General features: G+C 40.4%; 1 long non-coding RNA gene across 1 annotated transcript in view; it reads left to right on the forward strand.

The window, feature by feature from the left end:
- The window catches only part of LOC126066980 (uncharacterized), a 31674-nt gene extending 19349 nt beyond the window's left edge, over positions 1–12325 (forward strand). Inside the window, exon 4 of the long non-coding RNA XR_007515298.1 lies at positions 11969–12325. This is a non-coding gene — a long non-coding RNA (uncharacterized LOC126066980). The remainder of the gene's footprint in view (positions 1–11968) is intronic.
- The last annotated feature ends 6341 nt before the right edge of the window (positions 12326–18666 follow it).

Raw genomic sequence — 18666 nt, forward strand, 5'->3', positions numbered from 1 at the left:
GCCAATTCTTCTGCCTCACTTCTGAATCCTCTCTGCTAACCCTCTCTCAGCTCTCTCTCACTAAGAATAGTCCCCTCTCACTTCTGTGTCTTCACCAATTCATCTTGTTAAAACCTTCTCATCAGCGTTTAAATATTCTCAAGTCTTCTTCCATTTTGGGGAAGAATCCCTCATTTTATTTCATCTCCCTATCTGTCTACCTCTTACCAGTTTCCTGCCCTCTAGCCAAACTTCTTAGAAGAGAAGTCTTGAGGCTTTTCTTCCAATTCCATATTTTCCAAGAGCCTCTCAGTTGATACCAATATGGTCTCTGTTTCCTCTAAGGCTTCCTTTGCTTATTAATATTTTTCATACTCCATGGCCAATAAAGCAGCATTCAGTCTGATGAGTACATTTCACTTTTAAATCCTTCTCTTCCGTTAACTTTTATGACACCACACCGTTTTCCTGCTAACTCTGTAACTGTTCCTTCTTGGTCTTTGCTAGATCCTCCTACCATTAAATACTAGTGCCCCAGAGTTTGGTCCTAGACCTTCTTTTCTTCTCAGCCTAAGTTCTCTGCTTAGGCAATTTCATTCATAGTTGCAATTGCCTGGAAGCCGTTCAAATTTTTATATCTAGCATATTGTAGTTACAGGCAATCATGTCTGCATTTGGTTGGATCACCTGTCTTGGGGATAGGCATAAATATGGATCTCATCCAGTCAGTTGGCCAGGAATCTGTCTTCCATTTTTCTTGGCATAGATGAGTGAGCACCTCCAGTGCTGTATCCATTTGTTGAAACATCTCAGTTGATATTCCATCAAATCCTGGAGCCTTGTTTTTTGCCAATGCCTTCAGTGCAGCTTGGACTTCTTCCTTCAGTACCATCGGTTCATGATCAATGGCTCCCTCTTGAAATGGTTGAACATAGACTAATTTTTTTTTGGTATAATGACTCTGTGTATTCCTTCCATTTTCTTTTGGTGCTTCCTGTGTCATTTAATACTTGCCCCATAGAATCCTTCACTATTACAACTCGAGGCCTGAATTTTTTCTTCAGTTCTTCCAGCTTGAGAAATGCCGAGCTTGTTCTTCCCTTTTGGTTTTCCATCTCCAGCTTTCAATGCGTCAAATCTATTCCTGAGATGGTCTCTAAATTCAGGTGGGATATACTCAAGGTCATAGTCTGGATCTCATGAACTTGCTCTGATTTTCTTCGGTTTCAGCTTTAATTTGCATATGAGCAGTTGATGGTCTGTTCCACAGTTGGCCCCTGGCCTTGTTCTGACTGATGATGTTGAGCTTTTCCATTGTCTCTTTCCAGAAATGTAGTCAATTTGATTCCTGTGTGTTGCATCTGGCGAAGTCCATGTATATAGTCGCCGTTTGTATTGGTGAAAGAAGGTAGTTGCAATGAAGAAGTCCTTGGTCTTGCAAAATTTTATCATTTGATCTCCAGCATTGTTTCTATCGCCAAGGCCATATTTTCCAACTATTGATCCTTGTTCTTTGTTTCCAACTTATGCATTCTAATCACCAGCAATAATCAATGCATCCTGATTGCACGTTCGATCAATTTCAGACTGCCGAAGCTGATAAAAATCTTCAATTTCTTCATCTTTGGCCTTAGTGGTTGGTGTGTAAATTTGAATAATAGTGGTATTAACTGGTCTTACTTGTGGGCTTATGGATATTACCCTATCACTGACAGTGTTATACTTCAGGATAGATCTTGATATGCTCTTTTTGACAATGAATGCAACACCATTCCTCTTCAAGTTGTCATTCCCAGCATAGTAGGCTCTATGATTGTCCAATTCAAAATGGCCTGTACCAGTCCATTTCAGCTCACTAATGCCTAGGATATTGATGTTTATACATTCCACTTCATTTTTGACGTTTTCCATTTTTTGTAGATTCATACTTCATGCATTCCAGGTTCCAATTATCAATGGAGTTTTGCAGCTGTTTCTTCTCATTTTGAGTCATGCCACATCAATAAATGAAGGTCCCAAAAGCTTTACTCCATCCATGTCATTAAAGTCGATTCTACTTTGAGGAGGTAGCTCTTCTCCAGTCATCTTTTGAGTGCCTTCCAACCTGGGGCACTCATCTTCCAGCACTATATCAGACAGTGTTCTGCTGCTATTCATAATGTTTTCACTGGCTAATGCTTTTCTGAAGTAGACTGCCGGGTCCTTCTTCCTAGTCTGTCTTAGTCTGGAAGGTCAGCTGAAACCTGTCCTCCATTGGTGATCCTGCTGGTATCTGAATACTGGTGGCATAGCTTCTAGCATCACAGCAACATGCAAGCCCACACAGTATGACAAACTGACAGAGACAGGGACAAAAGAATTATTATTTTTTTTATCCTTATTATAGTGAGGGACAAAAAATAATGCCCATATTGAAAATTATATTATTGTTCTAAATATTGTCATGTCCAAACTTTGGTGAAGGGTAAGACAGTACACAATACTGGGGAAGCCAGCACAACTTGTACAAGGCAAGGTCGTGGAAGCTCCATAGACACATCCAAACTCCCTGAGGGACTGAATTGCTTGGCTGAGGGCTGTGGAGACATCTAGCTTAATTGCCATAACAAAGTTTACAAAGAAAATGTTCTACATTCTACATTGGTGAGTAACGTCTAGGGCCTTAAAAGCCTGTGAGCGGCCATCTAAGATAGTCCACTGGTTTCACCTCTTCAGCAGCAAGAGAGAATGAAGAAAACTAAAGAGACAAGGGAAAGATTAGTCCAAAGGACTGATGGATCAAACTGAGTCCAGTATAACCAAATGGTTCCTGGCTACCACCACTGACTGCCCTGACAGGGATCACAATAGAGGGTCCTGGACAGAACTGGAGAAAAATGTAGAATGGACTTTTTTTTTAAATTTTTTATTGTGCTTTTTTTTTTTCCTTCTATGGATCTCTCCTTTTTTTTTTTTTAAATAATTTTTATTGTGCTTTAAGTGAAAGTTTATAAATCGAGTCAGTCTCTCATACAAAAATTTATACACACCTTGCTATATACTAATTGCTCTCCCCCCAATGCGACAGCACAGCCCTTCCCACACTCTCTATTTTTGTGTCAATTCGGCCAGCTTCTGACCCCCTCTGCCCTCTCATCCCCGCTCCAGACAGGAGATGCCAACTATGTCTCATGTGTCTACTTGATCCAAGAAGCTCACTCTTCACCTGTATCATTTTCTATCCCATAGTCCAGTCCAATCCCTGTCTGAAGAGCTGGCTCTGGGAATGGTTCCTGTCTTGGGCTAACAGAAGATCTGGGGTCCGTGACCTCCGGGGTCCTTCTAGTCTCAGTCAGACCATTAAGTCTGGTCTTTTTATGAGAATTTGGGATCTGCATCACACTGCTCTCCTGCTTCCTCAGGGGTTGTCTGTTGGGTTCCCTGTCAGCGCTTTCATCAGTTGTAGCCAGGCACCATCTAGTTCTTCTGGTCTCAGGCTGATGTAGTCTCTGGTTTATGTGGCCCTTTCTGTCTCTTGTGCTAATAATTACCTTGTGTCTTTGGTGTTCTTCGTTCTCCTTTGTTCCAGGTGGGTTGAGACCCATTGATGTGTCTTAGATGGCCACTTGCTAGCGTTTAAGACCCCAGAAGCCACTCTCCAAAGTGGGATGCAGAATGTTTTCTTCATAGATTTTATTATGCCAATTGATTTAGATGTCTCCAGGAACCATGGTTCCCAAACCCCCACCCCTGCTACGCTGGCCTTCTAAGCTTTCAGTTTATTCAGGAAGCTTCTTTGCTTTTAGTTTAGTCCAGTTGTGCTGACCTTGCCTGTATTGTGTTGTCTTTCCCTTCACCTAAAATAATTCTTATCTGCTAATCTTTTAATTAGTGAAAAACCCTCTCCCTTCCTCCCTCCCTCCCCCCTCTTGTAACCATCGAAGAATATTTTCTTCTCTGTTTAAACTATTTCTCCAGTTATTATAATAGTGGTCTTATACAATATTTGTCCTTTTGCAACTGACTAATTTCACTCACCATAATTCCTTCCAGATTCCTCCATGTTATGAAATGTTTCACAGATTCATCATTGTTCTTTATCAATGTGTAGTATTCCATTTTGTGAATATACCATAATTTATTTATCCATTCATCCGTTGATGGGTACCTAGAACAGACTTCTAACTCACAAAAAAAGATTAGACTTACTGGCCTGATGGAGACTGGAGAAACCCCGAGAGTATGGTCCCCTGTCACCATTTTAGCTCAGTAATGAAGTCACTCCTGAGGTTCATCCTTCAGCCAAAGCTTAAAAAAAAAAAAAAAAAAAAAACAGGCCATAAAAACAAAACGAAACTAAATGGGCACACCAGCCCAAGGGCAAGGACTAGGAGGCAGGAAGGGACAAGAAAGCTGGTAATAGGGAAACCCAAGTTTGAAAAGGGAAAATGTTGACATGAGAAACTAGTTTGTTCTGTAAGCCTTCATCTAAAGTACAATAAAAATAAATAAATAAATATCGTTGTCTCCAAAGGAGGGTTATATCCCCCAACCTAAGCAATGAAGTGCAGTGTTGGTTCAGTGGTAGAATTCTTCCTTTTGTGTGGGAGATCTGGATTTGATTCCAGGCCAATGCACCTCGTTTTCTGTCAGATGTGGCTTGCCTGTTGCTATGAAGCTGAACAAGTTTCAGCAGAACTTCCAGATTAAGATAGACTGGAAGAAAGCCCCATGATCTACTTCTGAAAATCAACCAGTGAAAGCTCTATGGATCACAATGGCCCTATCTCATTGTGCATGGGGTCATCATGAGTCAAGGGCTGATTCAATGGCAGTTAACAACAACAACCTTGTCAATGACAGGCTTGCTATGTGACTTGCACTGCCTCTCCCCTTAGGAGAATTATACATTTCAGTCCCAGTTAATAGTGGAAACTCTGGTGGCGTAGTGGTTAAGAGCTATGGTTGCTAACCAAAAGGTCAACAGTTGGAATTCACCAGGTGCTCCTTGGAAACCCTACAGGGCAGTTCTACTCTGTCCTATAGGTTTGCTATGAGTAGGAACCACCTCTACGGCAATGGTTGTGGTTTGGTTATTGTTAATAGTTGCCATGTGACTTGTTTTGGCCAATTTATTGTGAACAAAAGTAAGGGGTAACACTTCTAAAAGAAGCTTTACCGAGCCTCTTACGTTCCACAATGGTCTTCTTTCCTTCTCCTGTGAGACCACAGAGTCTCGATTAAAAAAAAAAAAAAAACCCTTTGGGATTGAGTCGATTCGACTCCCATGCATTTGACCCTATAGGACATAGTAGGACTGCCCTATAGTGTTTCTGAGGCTGTAATCTTTACAGAAGCAGATTTGCCACGTGTTTCTCGGAGCAGCCGATGGGTTTGAATGGCCCATCTTTCGGTTAGCAGCCAAGCACTTAACCACTGCACCACCAGAGCTCCTCACTAGGAATTAACTTGATAGCGAATGAGCAAACTTATATAGCTATATTAAGAAAGTCATTATTTAGCATTCAATAAATATGAATTAAGCGCTAAGTACTGTTAAATGCGCTGGCACTGCAACAATGGAGAAAAACTGCTTTCCTGGAGCTTCCAATTTACTAGGGGATGAAAAGTATTGAGTCAGTAAACAAACTGGCAAACTAGTGAATAGTGTGTGAGATTGGGTTATGTGCTCAAGACAAAATTTAAATAAGGTTATGCTGTTGTTGTTGGGTGCCATCAAGTTCCAATTTACAAAGACCCCATATCACAGAGTAGAAATGCCCCACAGGGGTTCCTTGGCTGTAGTCTTAACGGAAGCAGATTGCCAAGTCTTTCTGCTGTAGAGCCGCTGGGTGTGTTTGAACTGCCAGCCTTTAGGTTAGCAGCTGAGCACTTAACCATTGCACCATCAAGGCTCCTTTTAAACAAGGTCGGGGGATACGCAAGGTGGGAAGAAGTGGGAGGAAAGGCATTCTTTTCGGTAGGATGGTCAAGAAGAACCACACTGACAAAGTGATATTTGGATAAACCAAACCAAACCCACTGCCATCAAGTTGATTCCAACTCGTAGTAATCCTATAGGATGGAGTAGAACTGCCACGTAGGGTTTCCAAGGAGTGACTGGTGGATTTGAACTGCTAATCTTTTGGTTAGCAGTCTTAGCAGTCATAGCTCCTAACCATTGTTAGGACTCCAACATTTAAATAGAGACCCGAAAAAGAGTGGAGTTAGCCAGAAGGCTACCTGGGTAACAGCTCTCCAGACACAGGGAACGACAAGCACAGAGGCCTTGAAGTGAGCGTGTACGTGATGTGTTCCTGGACCATCAAGAAGGCCAGAGTGACTGAAGTGGAGTAAGAGAGGGAAAGGTTGTAGGGGATGACATCCCAGAGATCCCTGGGGTGGGGGGTGGAGCACAGCCCATGAAGGACGTGGAAATTTTACTCCGAGTGAGATGGAAACCATAAAGTTTTACTGAAGGCATTAAAGTAGGCAGGAATGAATGCAGAGATATATTCTGTTCCCAGGATGTGAGAGCCTCAATATTCTAAGGATGTCATTTCTCTTCAGAGTAATATATAAATCTTGATACAACTCCGAAAAAAATCTGAACAGCTTATTTTTTAAATTTGACAAATTGACTTTTTAAAACGTCTGTCTGAAAGAATATACATCAGGAAATATCCTAGAAAGTTCTGTATAACAAGAACGATGAAGAAGGATTCGCCCAACCAGGCATCAAAATACATTTCAAGCTATAGAAATGTGTATGCTACTGTATAGGAATAGATTAATTGAGCTAGACAGAGCCTCAGAGCACATATGGGAATTTTCCATGTTACAAATTTACCTATGTAAATTTCCCATTATAAATCAGTGGTAAAGGATGGATTATTCAAAAGATAATATTGGATCAATTAGTTAAACATCAGGGGAGAAAAACCTTGTTTTCTATCTCATTCCATATACAAAAAAAAATTCCCAATGGAATGTATACAGTTAAACCACAGGAATATTAGAAGAAAATGTAGAGTTTTTAAAAAAAATGTTATTGAAAATCTTTAGTTAGGGAGAGTTTTTTTCATCATAATACCAACGAAAGGAACTAAGAGTTAAATAACTGAAAGATGGGCAGTGCAGAGATTTAAAACTTCTGTATGGAAAAATTATCATAAAGTTAGAACCCAAATACAGGATATTTTTTCAGCATATGTGACAAAGGGATACATTCTTTGGTGCACATGTAGAGAGCTCCTATAAATCAATGAGAAAGAAAAAGACTAGTCCAATAGCAAAAGGCAAAAATAAGCATTTCTTCTTTCAATTGGCAAGCATTGATTGAGCGAATGGCGTCTCCCTACGCTGTGCAGGGTGCTTACATTCAAGAGCGGGGGAATGGACGATAAATACCATAGCAAATAAATAAATAAGCTGAGGCTTCAATGTCTCAACATTCAGAGGTTTAGCAGCAGTAGGGCCGGCAACATTTGACACTTAGGTCACTCTTCCTTTCTGAAACACTTCTGCAGAATTCCAGGACATCACGCTGCCCTGGATTTCTAGATCCCACTCTGCCCCCTCTCCTCCTCAGCCTCCTTTGCAGCCTCTGCTTCTGCTAAACCCCTGAATGTTGAGACATCCCAGGAGTTTTGACCCTATTCTTTATCTATGTTGTTGTTGGCTACCATCAAGTTGACTCCTGACTCATGGCTACCCCGTGCACCATGGAACAAAACTGCCCTGTCCTGTAATATGCAGATCTAACTATTGTGATCCATAGGTTTTTCCTTGGCTGATTTTCAGAAGTAGATCACCAGGCCTTTCTTCCTAGTCCATCTAAGTCTGAAAGCTACGCTGAAATCTGCTCGACATCATAGCAACACGCCGCACTGACAAACAGGTGGTGGCTGTGCTTGAGGTGCATTGGCTGGGAATTGAACCCTGGTCTCTTGCACGGAAGGAGAAAATTCTACCACTGAACCATCACTGCCTGATGCATTTTACTTACCCCTAAATGACCTCATCCCATCCCATACCAAGGGTTTCAGCAGAAGCTAGACGTCACAGACTCTCAAATCAATATCTCTGGTCTTCATTTCTCCCCTAGCACCTGGTGTGTAAGTATTTTCGCTTATGTCTAGCAAGTGTCTCAAACATCACATGTCTGAAACATATTTACTGGCAAGCCTTCTCCTCCTTGGTATTCTCCCTCCCAACCTCCATTCCCTCAGCCTCACTATCCCCCACTTCACACTGTCTCCACTCTGCACTTTTAGGAATTTTTCCTCTGAAAATACAGCAAATGGGGGCAAAATATAACGATAAGAATGTCAACTCGAGCATTGTTTTGTATAATAGAAGCACAAAAACAAAGCATTCACTAAAAGATACTAAGCAGAGACTGGTTCAGTCATTGACTGGATGACTATCAAGCCTTTACAAACCGTGAGGCAGATTGATTATTACACAACAAAAAAGCAAGTTGCAAAGCAGTATAATCTTACACTAAAAGTGTAAAAATCGAACTGCAAAATGGTAAGTGTTCTTTGGAGGGTAAGACCCCCAAAGGAGCCTTTGAACACTGTAGAATAGCTCAGAATTTTAGTGAGAAACATTATTGTTTCTATGATATAAAAATAAAACTTTTAAAAACAGGATTGGCAAAATGGATGTGAGTGAGGATGAATGTATTGTATCATATAAATGAGGTTTGCGTGTGTGTGTATTACGTTTTCATAGGAAAGCCACAAATAGGGCTAATACAAGAAATGGACATATAGAAGCATAGAGCCATGGACTACCAGAACATAACAGTATCAGGGAGTTGGTGTAACATCTTCTCAGCCTTAATGGGGCTCTTTCTGAGTAAATGGCTTTGAGGCCTGTTTAACAAACAAGGCGACCTGGAACAAGATTATAGCCACTTGGAGCCCTAGTTGCACAGTGGTTAAGAGCTCGGCTGCTAGCCAAAAGGTCAGCAGTTCCAACCCACCAGCCACTCCTTGGAAACCCCATGGGGCAGCTCTACTCTGTCCTATAAGGTCACCATGAGTTAGAATCGACTTGACAGCAGCAGGTTTGGTTTTGATTTTAATGCGATGGCTAAGGTTTTTTAAGGCATACATCCAGCTATTTAAACACTTACGTTTTAAGAACTAGTTACTAGAATAATCATTAAAAACTTCCTCTGAGGTCTTGACAAAAGAGAGGGTAGAGGCCTGGTCTAGTGACAAGAGCATTGGGCCAGGAGCTGAAAGAAGCCATGTCTTGGTCTGCCATCTCCAGGTAGCCTCGGGCTCTCCCTTTAATCTCCAAGCTTCAGTTTTTTTTAATTGTAAAATGGAGTTATTGCTGTCAGTCTTTCCACATTATGGGACTGTTTCCAGGATCAGATAAACTAACGAATGCATCACCACACAAGTGTAAGGCACGACCTTCATTTGGACATCAGTTAGAATTGTTTATTTCCTCCCAAAAGATTAAAGCCGCTATCATAAGCCCCTTTACCCTATGATGAAAAGAGTTTCCAAAAAGGTTGCCGATGGCAATGGATTTGGTTTTGTGGCTTTTGGAATTTACTTTTAAATGACTTAAAAATTAAGATTGAGGAAAAGAAGAACGGCTACAGGGATAGCCCAGCTATGTTAAGGGTAGCACCGAGGTGCTGGGAATACACGCCTTCTTTCCATTTTTCTGTATGTTTGAAAGTGTTTTCACAAGCAAACGTTACAAAGGGAGCAGTCATTTAAAAAGAGCGATATACTTTGTTTCCCTTCATCACGTAAAAACAGGGGCTGGGCTCATATGCGCTGACAGCGTCCTGTGTCGATACAGGTAAACCAGTTGTATTGGTGCCAATTTAAATCCCGACACTTTCATGCCAGTTACACCAAAGCTTCGAAAACCAGCACTGGTGTAAGGCGAAAACCTGTCAGTGAAGGAAAACTCAAACATCTTCCACTAAAATTAGCAATAGAACAGTGGTAAGACAGCACCCTGTCGAAGGCGGAAAACTTGCAAGACCCAGAAAAACAAGGCAGTCCGGTTGAGTGCCAGCTCTCTCAGGTTTCCCTGTAATTGTGTCGTAAATACCAATGAACAAAGCACAGGCAAGCTTTCCCTGGGAAGTAGGGCTGCCCCCTCCACTCTCCCCAACAACTGTTGAAGCCTAGTTTGGGTTAAAACAGAAAAGCTAGGAGACAGCCGTTCACTGGAGCCATCTGGGCCTGGCATCTGTATCGCTGCCTGACTTGGAGGAAAGCGTTTAACTTCTCCCTTCCTCTATTGTCCCCTCCGAAAATGGTGACTACCTTTAATGCTCGTGGGACCACCGAGAAGGTTACCAAACAACTTCTTAAAGTGCTCAGACATGTTGTAGACAAACTATATTTTTCTTTCCCTCTTTCCTATTGGTTTCACTTTTTGGTATTTTCTGAGAAATCCCTGAGAATTTAAGACACACTTGCAAATGCAGTCCCCTACCCACCCCCCCAGGTCTAGCATAGCGCCTTATACATAGTAATCACTCAATAAATATGTATCGATTTGATCTGATAACCTAACAGTGTTAGAATGCATGTATTCAGAAAACATATTAGTCATTTGATCGTTACAATCGCTTTGTCCTGAGGTACACATCACAAACCTTTAGACCTGTCTGATGCAGCAGAAACCAAGTTCAGATACTAATCCTGGGAGACCTTGAAGTGAAGGTAACATATGTCTAGGGGTGGTTGTTGTTTTTTCTTTTTTTTTCACATCGATACATACCATCGAGTCAAGAGGCGAGATAATAAACCTAATTGATCGCCTTGCACATTATCCTAACACAGAATCAGGCACAAACCATACTGCAATATTTAAATGAAAGCCACAGCAAGCCAACACGGTGCCGGGAAGAGAGCAGACTGATAGTTTTAATTTTGAAAAACTGTTATCGGTGATCAATTGGAACGCAAGAGCAATCGAAGAGCTGTCCAATTTTCAATTGCAGAATAAGTTGGGAAACAATTTGAAAATAATAGCTCATACAAAGAGTTTTTGAAGCAGTCAATACAGACTTCACGTGAAGGACAGATAGGAACTTGGCCACACATGCCACTTTCAGCCACCGTGCGTCAGAAGCACAAACCCAGGGGGCCACAGTGTATCAGGGTGTGGGATCTTTCCGGGCGTGGCTCTATTGAGACTCTTTTGAATGGGATATTCACTGAGAAAGCATTTCCAATGAATCCGCGTTGACAGGACTGTGAACATCCCTATTTATGTACAATCATTGTGAATGTATTTACATATGTGGTTTACTGAACTGATTCACATTAGAAATGCTTATTTATCTTCTATCTTTTATGGCATCGCTTCCTGATAAAGCTGTTCGTAAGATTAAAGGTATCTCCCACCATCACCCACAGATTCTGATCCATTGCTAGAAATTACTTTTTTCTTATATAAAAGGTGTGTGGGTTGGGAAAATAAAATAAAAATATGCAGAAATTGCAGGTTCTTGTTTATTTAGAGGAGGTGAACCAAGTTCTTTGGCTGGATTTCACTTTACCACAAACTGGAAATAGAGAACGTTTGTGGAACTCAGTTATACATTGGAACCTAGAGGACTCTAACTGTTTTTCAAAGCTGCTCTGGTTTCGGTGGACCTGATACACATTATGTCGCGGAACCACCTCACCTGCGACCTACCTCCCCACTCTGCTTGTTTTAGTCAATATCGGGGCTCCATCTCGGGGTCAACTCGACAGCAACGGGTTTGGTTTTTTGGTTTATTTGATATTATACTCCGCTTGATATATATGGCAAATATTACTGTAGACAGCAAACACAGCAGCTGATGGATTTAGAAATCACATTCTGCTGCAAAAGGTTTTCGAACCCAGTTTTTTGAAACAATGAATATTGCAGATTGAAGTAAGTTTATATACTTATCAGACTGAAAATGAAAACATGTCCACATGCTGTTTTTATCTTCTCTGCGCGTGTCGTTCCTGTCTGTCTTTAGAGGCATACCCTGGTCTAACGATCTGAAGGAGCAGACTGACGCCTTCGTCTGGGATGATTTGAATGCCCTGTGCCCGAGGAGTCCTGCGTGGCTTCTGAGAATCCCTTTCAGCCCTGGGTTTGCTGTTCGGTTGGAGACACATTTTCCAAGCATCTCATTTACATCCCAACACAGACGAAGAGCAGACAGCTGTTTGCCCACACTGGCTGCCCTAGTATCTGCACAGGCATGCAAATTAGGTAACGCATACTTGGTGCAGTTGTGTGTTTATTAAATTTACTCACTTCCTAATAGATCTGTATGACAGGGGCTGAGAGGAGGCCTTTTAAATGTTGATCTACAATGTAGACAATAAATAAAGCACTGTGTTATTTTTTAAAAAACCTTTTAAAAAACATGAATTAATTGATTCCAGGAGCTGTTCTTTTTTTGACATATAGATTTGGTGGCTAAGTACATAAATTTTCTCCAAATGGTTAAAATGAGGTGAAGTTAAACAACTGTGAGATTTGTCACTGTAAATAGTGTATTATTTTCCTCTGCGCTCCAAGTCCTCTCTGATCATTGTTGGGTCATGTATTTCAAATTTGAGTTTACTTTAAACAGATTTTCTTCTCCACTGATGATAATGTTGCATTCTAGAAAGAATGCTGCCAAGAAGGTAAGTGACGCTTTCTTTAGATCAGAGGTTTCTAACCGAAAAGCAAGAGGTGCTCAAGGGACCCTGAGGAGTTAGTTCAGGTCTATGTGCACCAAGCAATGCCTATAGGTGAAGACATAAACGCCTGTTTGTTTTCTGTGTGTATGTAAATGGCGCGATTAATAAAACATTAAACATCATTTAAGAGTGTTTGTATTATATATGTGCAGTCATGCCCCTTTCTTCATGTATTTCTCAAATCAACAGGCCATAAAATATAACCACAGTACTATCGTGTACTAGCTGTGTAAATTTGATAATTTTTTATTTAAAGTTTTCCAGCCTTAAATGTGAAACAAATATGAACTACTCACCACCTTAGATAATCTCTGCTTCTCTCCTTTTTGTTACCAAGAGGACAAGTGAGAGAACAGAAAATCTAGAATGCCTAAAAAGTCCCAAAATGAATACTAAAATATGAAAAATCACACCACTTTTATGTCTTAGAAGTCCCAAAAATCCTTCCAACATTAACACTCAAAGGCCCCATTTTTTTTTTTTTTTTTTAAGGCTCCCCAACCACAGATTCAGAAAGCATAAGACGTCTGTACCTGGCTCTTGTATCTCCGTTGACTCTTTTAATTGGGGGTGGGGGAAGGACGTGGGGGTGACCCAAGGAGAATTTATCACTTATTATATGTTGTGCATCTTATAATTAGAAAAATTAAACTTAGCCCATTATTCTATCAAGAAAAATCAAGTCTCCCTTTCTCAGTTGATTTCTTTCACTAGAAGAATGTGCACTGACTTTGTAATAATCTTGCTTTCAAAGTCAGGAAGGGATCTCTGTAATCACCTCTTCCTTTGACTCTGGACAGTATGTTATTAAAATTATTCTGGACCAAAATGCTGCTTTTCTCTTGTATTTTCAAAGATCTCCAGGGAAAAATAGTTCCAGGTATTTTCTAGTCATAAATTTTAGTATAATAAAATCATTCCCTGTCCAGAACATTGTCAGGGTTTCTAATCTCAATCTCCTTCATGCCTGCTAAACGTACCCACCTTTCTCCCTTCTTGGTGGAAAAATGAAAATATTTGGCCATAGTCTCCTTAATATCTTGTAACTTCTTATATGGGAGTCCCTGGGTGGCGCACACAGTTAACATGCTCAGCTGCGAACCAAAAGGTTGTTAGTTTGAGTCCGCTCATAGGCACCTGGGAAGAAATTTCTAGTGATCCACTTCCAAAAACTCTGCCGTTGAAAGCCCTGTAGAGCACAGACCCCCTCTGACACACACGGGGTCGCCCTGAGTCTGAACCACCTTGGTGGCAACTAGTCAACTTCTTGTATACCAGAATATTAACCACAAATCCTTTCCTGGCTTTTACTTCACCTTGCTAGGAAGCCCAAACTTCTTTACTTTTTGCCATATGCCCAATTTTAGCATATTCCTTTATGTTTCTGCCACTCTCCTAAGACTACCTATAATTTTAGCATATCCCATTTAATTAAAGACCTTGAAACTAAGATGTGGTCATTGTCAAAATAAAGAGGGTTATTGACTTATCCGATGTGTTAGTCTTCGGTTTGTGCTTTCCGGATCACAATCTTGTAAAGATGCTGCTGAGCTGAAGTGGATTCAGCTCGTGGAACACCGTGAAAATTGCGTCCTGTTCTGCAGTATTCCTGCATATCTAATCATTTCTCGAGCTGAGACTTTATTTTCCCAGAATCATCTGTTATAAAATGAAAAACCCTTTGGAAGAAGTACTTGCCAGGGTTGCACTAGATGAATATATGGCATATTTTACTGAAAATGCATTGAGCACCTTCTGAACAATTTTTTTTTTCTTTCTCTCCATTTTCAATGAAGATTTCATTAATACCTTTGGCAGTTGGGCATTTTTAAAGGCTCACCTTGAAAATTTTCCTGTCCAGGTCAGTAGAATTAAAGAAATCCACGAGAATAGTAAGTCGTACCCATTGGAGGGACAGGAAACAGGCCTGCAGCCCCTGGGACACCTATGACCAAGGCACTTACAACTTTCATTTTCATCCTCATCCTAATTTATCAGGATTTCACATTTTGAATCTTCATTGTTAGAGCAAAGTGTTAGGATAATCAGCATTCCAAGAGATTATTCCTGTCTGCTAATAACCGAGAGCTCACGGGATTTTCCTAGCCCACAGCTCTGAGAAAACGAGACATTAGGACAGGCCATTAACACATTTTCCTATTTGCTGAATTCCTGTTGCATTTATTAGTCATGTCACAGCATATACCACTAAATTGTGTATTGTAATATTCTATCCAGTGTCTTCATACGTGTTATTTCTGTTCGCCTGTAAGATTTTAAGATATATTCATCAATACATTGTCATTATTATATTCTGTAGGTAATGAATGACATTAAAGCCGTAATAGATGAATGAAAAGAAGGGTATGGATGTAACTGATTTATTTTTAGCAAATGTTTTCTCTGGTCAGGCTCTCCACCTGCAAATGGGCACGCACTCAAAACTGGAGAACTACATTTAAAGTTTGCTCACATAAATAACTAGTTCCCATAGAGCTGATCCTGACCCATGGTGATCCCAAGTGTGTAGAACTGTGTTCCACAGGGCTTATTTAGAAGCAGAATGCTAGGCCTTTATTTCAAGGTGCCTCTGGGTGGACTCAAACCTCCATCCATTCTTTCGATTAGCAGTTAAGCACATTAACTCTTTGCTCCACTCAGGGATTCCATGAAGGAGGAACTAATCACCTGGGGTCACCATGAGCTGTAATTGACCCCATGGCAACTGGACCTGGAATCTTTATTGGAATCTATATACTCTCAAGTCGTTGAGTGCCAGCGACGTGCCAGGCTCTCTGTAAGGTGCTTGAAAGATACCACTCACTCACTCACTACTGAAAATCTACCCAGACAAGTCTGCACTTTTTCTGTCACAACTTGCTTTGCACATCTCTGCTAAATTGTGTCTTCATTAAAAAAGATAACTGAAAAGGTGCTGTATTTTTGTTTCACCTTTTGTCTTTGGAGAAGAAAGCTGATATCATTGTTCAAAGGAATAAAGTCAAAAAGGCCTTTGGAAGGAAGATCGCTTTTGGTTTTCATTTAGTAAACTGATATAGCAGAGAAAGGCCAAAGTGTTGCCTGTCTTCCCACTTAGTCTGTGTGATGAACCACGGCTTGGTGGAGCTCCAGGGTTCAGCTCCGTGAAGCTGCTGGAAAACTAACCAGCAATCACCATCCTCACATCATCAAGGAAACAGCAGTGCAGAAATGGAGTGTAGAGTTGGTGAAAATCCTTGCCCAGGCTTCTTTAATGAAAGGGGCCTATTTTTTCCTGGGAGTAGCTTTGAAAAAAAAGCACGGTTCATTCTTCAGGCGAGAATGGCTGTGCTTTGTTCGCTGATTGCTTGTGACGTAATTAGCTGACAACCTGGCATCTGAAAATTCCGTGCAAATCAGACAACATTGTGGGAGAAGGTGGTAAGGTTAACCAACCTGGAAGCCCTTTCAATGTTTAAGGAAATCCAGGAAAAAAAGGATTATACCTGGGTGTTGATCTTTTAAGCTAAAATCAATTTGACTCATTACAAATGCTACAGAAGAAACGAGAAGCACCAGTGTGCTCTATGTGTAGAGTCATTTACCAAAGGAAACTCTAATTTGATATTTCTGCTTCTTCATTTACAGCAGCTGAGAAGAGTCTGAAAGAGTGACAAGTCCATGGTTATAAAACTAGAAATCACTATACTGATAACCATGGAGCCCTGGTGGCCCAGTGGTTAAGAGCCTGGCTGCCAACCAGAAGGTTGGCAATTCAAATCTACCAGCCCTGTCCGTGGAAACCCCATGGGGCAGTTCTACTCTGTCCTGCAGGGTTGTTATGAATCGGAATTTACTCAATGGCAATGGGTTTGGTGGGTTTTTTTTTTTTTTTTTTTTTTAATGTTGGTAACCACAGTGCACCTGCAAACAAAATGTAGGTTATTTTTCTCCCTGTGACTTTGTCTTCACATGTTATTTGGGCTCAGAGTACCACTACTCTAAAATATATGATACACACAGGAAAACTGAGGAGAAAATAAACAAAAACAGAGGTATAGACTCTGACACTGAGCCTCGGAGTAAAATAAAGAGAAACAGAAGAAAAAAATCTGTATTTTTAGAATAGAACAACTAGCTTAACTGCACATCCTCAGTAAGCCTGCTGTGACCTTAGAAGTCCAGTGTGAATTTCTCCTTGAGAGGCAATAACCGCTCAGTTGCTGCCATCTTACGTCTCACTCAATCGCTTGTCTGTCTTTTCTCTCCTTTTCTTTTCCAGGCAGGAGTTTGTTTGGTGGCTCTTTTGCCACCTTTTTCTTCTTTCAGGCTGTCAGATTTCTAAGGAGACCTGGAGGGAGAAAGCTTGAAGTACTTGTTAGTCCACAGCTGCCTCTCTGTCGAGGACGGTGGGTTTGATTAAAGGGGAACGCCCCCCTGGATTTCACAGATCACATCAATCACGTTGATCAGCCCCCGAAAGGCAACATATTGTCTGGGACTCGGCCAAGGAGGGATATCAATTTCACAATTGCACTTGTGTCTTTCAGCCAAGAACCGGTTTATTTTTGGCTCCTGAAGTCTGAGACTCACTTTGGAGCAGCATTTTACACATCTTGCTGCCAGCCTCTCAGCTGTAACTTTCTCTTTAGTCAAATCAAGGCATCTTTACAGAGCAAATGAGCTCCGTCTCGCTTGGCGTTTGCAGTTACACATTTCTTCCCTAAGAGTCATGCTGTAGATTTTGAAAGAGTTTGGAAGATTTTTTTCTTTTCTCTTATCAATTCTTACTTTTATAGATAGAGATTTCATGAGGTGGAGGGGGTCTCCTTTTAAACAAAGCTCTGGGAAAACAGATCCCTCAGAATTGGCAGTATTTTTTAAAAGTTAAAAAAAAAAAAGAAGCAATGTTTGAATTTTCAGTATCTGATGTGTGCTGCTAATAATAATAGTGCCAATAACAACATCACAAGGGCAAAACTAATGGCTACGTTAGTTTTGGGTATCAGGTACCTGGTATGTTTCAATGTATTTAAAATGGTTTTTCACGCTGTGCTTTGCAAATTGTGGAGAGTTGTTTGCCTATCATTCCTTGGGACTCCACCTAAATTCCACATAGTTTGCTCACATGAAATTCTGACGTGTGATTACCTAGCACATCTCCTCACCTTTAGAACGTATGCTGTTTTTTAATCCACTTACTGTGGCTGCTTTTATGTCTGCCAGTCTCCCATTTGCTGTTCTTTTCTGAAATTCTGGCTCATTTAGGGAATCCAGGTGCTTACCAGGAGACGCATGACAATGAAAATTAGATTAAATCACTCAAACAAATATTTGCTGAGGGAAAAATTAAAAACATACCTTTTAGAGCTTCATAAATAAAAATATATCTTTCGACTACTGCAAATATCTTGCGAAACATTTTAGGTTGATGAATTAGAGCAGTATTATGTCATCGTTTTTGTTTTGTAAATTGTATCATGAGTTACAGAATGAAATTCAATGACTTTTTAAAATGAGTTTTCTGTTGTTTTTGATATTTAAGAAATGTTTTAAAAATGTAAAAAACTCAGAAGCTGAACACTGCGAATCCTCCTTTAGGAATAGCATCCATGGAGGCTTACTGGTTAGTGACTACAGCTTCTGTAAAAATTCTTTAATAATGACTAATTCAATACCTATTTATCACGTGTCAGTTACATTTATTTGTGAGTTACATTTATTCAAACTTGTTGTAAACCTACTATAAGATACTTTGAGTTCTAAAGAGTCTGAGCTGACAGATTTTAACGCACATTTCAAACACTAACTTCACTATGTTCTTTGAAAAATCTTCCTTAAATAAAACAGGTTTCCAGTAGAACGATGCTTAGAAAACATTGTTTGATCTTGTTATTTTCTTCTGAATTAGCAAAAGTAGGTGATACTTTTTTTTTCCAATTATTTTCTCAGATAGCAAATCATAAAAGGAAATCATCACAATGTGTTCCTGGAAATTAAC

Source organism: Elephas maximus, chromosome 24, assembly GCF_024166365.1.
Source record: "Elephas maximus indicus isolate mEleMax1 chromosome 24, mEleMax1 primary haplotype, whole genome shotgun sequence".
NCBI classification, from domain to species: Eukaryota; Metazoa; Chordata; class Mammalia; order Proboscidea; family Elephantidae; genus Elephas; species Elephas maximus.